The sequence below is a fragment of the Primulina huaijiensis genome, chromosome 9 (genome assembly GCF_012295235.1).
Source record: "Primulina huaijiensis isolate GDHJ02 chromosome 9, ASM1229523v2, whole genome shotgun sequence".
NCBI lineage: Eukaryota > Viridiplantae > Streptophyta > Magnoliopsida > Lamiales > Gesneriaceae > Primulina > Primulina huaijiensis.
In genome coordinates, this window is record NC_133314.1 from 6968212 (window position 1) to 6971108 (window position 2897).

Genomic DNA, 2897 nt, shown 5'->3' on the forward strand with positions numbered 1-2897 from the left:
TATCCTAAATTAAATTTATTATTTCAATAAAATACACAATAAGTGTTTAAAACTTTAAAGAATTAAAATTCATGAATGAAGAAATATTTTACCTCCATGTTTATAGCAAAATTTCGGCCATCCCTTTAATTAATTCACCTAAATTTGACAACTCCTCATTCATATCACCTCTCATTGGCTTTTATGGAATAATAATCTTCCCTCATCAATTAGTGATTATTACTAGCACCATGATTCACTTAATTTTTCCCCCCAACCCACTAATCTAGAATGCTAATTCCCTCCATCTCGTGCAACTAGAAAGGGGGAAGATACATTTCCCAATTCCATTCAACCCCTCATATGAAACTTCCTCCTTAATGCATTGTTTGATTCATTATTCATCTTGGTAACCTTCCCCTTCATTGTCTAGATTTTCCCCCACCTCCTCATTCTAAAATTCAGAAGCAAAACCACTGCAAAAATCGAGAGAAGCAACAAGAAAAATAAGGGAGAAAAGTAAGAAAGAAACTCCGTCTCCTCCGCGCCGTGTCGTCGTGTTGTTTGTTCTATTCAAAACAAATTTCCAAGCATGTTTATACGTTTTTTTCTCCTCAATCAAGTCATATATACACTTCTAATTCATATTATGTCCATGAAGCACGAAACCATCAAATTTTACAGCACCTTTGTTTCGAAAAAAAAAAAACCTGCACAGATTTCTCGGACGTTCCTTGTGCTTCACGGGTTTGTGTGTTTTTGATGATTACAGGGAGTTGGTCATTTCCGGGCACTCAAGGCTGCATCTAGACGTGTACTAGAGTGTGTTAGGGTCATGTTGGTTCAGTGGCTTCAGCCCATGCACGCAAGGAGGAGACTTGACAGCAACTTCCCCCATAGTTGCAATGAGAGTCTCGATTTTGTTGTTTGGTTGTCTAAGGTGAGGGTTTGGATTGTGGTTGGTCCAGGGCTTGTAGCCATGGTTAGAACCCTTCCTTAGCATGTCTAGGACGTGAGCAAGATGGCCTTTCAAGGCTTGGTTCATGGTCCCATCGAAATTGTAAACAAACAACACAAGTGCCTCTTCGGTTTCAGTTTTCTGATTTTATTTGTGTGAGTTGGTTCGGCTTTGTGGTGTTTAGGTGGATCTTGGTTGGCTTCTAGCCCTTAGCCATGGTTCACACAATACCTCATGATGTCTAGGTCAAGCCATGGTCAATCATATGGCCATTGGAATGACCAAGACAGCAAGCAAACGCGATACACCCCACGCGCGCAGCATGGTTCTCGGGTGGGAGCGTTGGGTTGTCTAAGGCGTTTGCTTGGATTTTGGTTGGCCTAGGGCCCTTAGCCATGGTTCAAGCCACACCTTAGGACGTTGGGAAGAGACTCTGGTCTGTGGTTTAGCCCCAATGGCCTTGGTTTCACAAACCACGCAAAGTAAAGCACGGCTGCTGTCACGGCTTTCGACGGCAGCTTTGCTGCGGTTCAGAGGTATCTTGCGAGTTCTTGGTTGGCTTTTAGCCTATGGCCTTGGACTGGACAGTACCTCAATGAGTTAGGAAGGCCATGTTTTTGGCCGTTTGGGTTTTGGTTAAGTTTAGAAGTCGTACGAGAATTTACGGTGCAATGTGCCAAAGTGACTCTCGAAAGAGCGTTTTACGATTTTTGCCTCCATTCACCATTTTCGTGCATTTCAGTTATTATGACTATTATTTCAGTATGTTAGGTGCATTTTGATCATGACTAAATGATGGTTCGATGTTGGTTCAGGTTGGTACGGAGTCATGGTTGGGAAATTTGTTTGTTGGTCGCGGTTGTCTCGTTTTTGGTTCGGTTACGAAGTTGTTCTCAAGATAAAAATATTTGCATGTGTCCCATGTTAGAATTAGGTTGCAGTGAGCCTGGTAACGATCCAACTCATTCAGTAAAATGTGGTTATAATTATATTACGTGCATAAAAATATAAAATGTTTATTTTTTAGATATATGCGATATGTCTGGTGGCCACCTCACGTTTATGGGATTTATGGGATTATTGCTTCACCCGGTGACTTACGACCGGTTTATGATTATGTATGGGTACGATTATCCAGTCCAAGGGCTGTGATGATCTCTACCGCCCAGTATACTGTGGTTTAGTCTGATCAGGCGCTTACGTTCATATTATGTTACGGGCCACTTGCGTAGAACATTATCTCTACAAAAAAAAATATTATGATATGCTAATTTATGACAGGGCTCTATCGAGTAAATATTTTACGTACGATGTTCAGTTATGCGCGTATTCATAATTACTCATGACACGATTTTCACGTTACGCTTTACGATACGATATTTTACGATGCATGTGATTTTATGCTATATTTACTTGTTATTCATGATATATGCATGCTGAGTCTTTAGACTCACTAGACTTGATTGTTGTATGTACTGGTGCGGTCGAGACCGAGGGCGGGGACCAGTGAGCTAGCTTGGGTCAGCAGTAGTAGGAACCCGAGGACCTCATTTTTTATAAGTTACTATTTATGCTCAAACTCAGTTTTTTTACTTTGACGAATAAATTTTTTTTGTTGTGGTGTGAAAACGATAATTTCTTCCGCTGCTACTTTAAACATTAAATCTTTTTATCAGTTTATTTTATGAATGAGGCATGTTATTTATTTAAAGAGAGAAATTTTCAATAATTCCGCAAATTTAAAAATACGAAATACGGGTCTCTAATGTTGGTATCAGAGCCTATGTTCTTGTAAAGGGTTGTACTACTACTAACCTCGAGAGGCTCATGAAGTCACGTCTTCGGTCTGTAAGTTTTACGTTTACGCATTTCGTTTAAAGCATGAAATATTTTAACAGCATGTTTTCATGAAATGTTTTATGTCAAGATTACGATTATGCAGTATTTATTTTAAATTTAA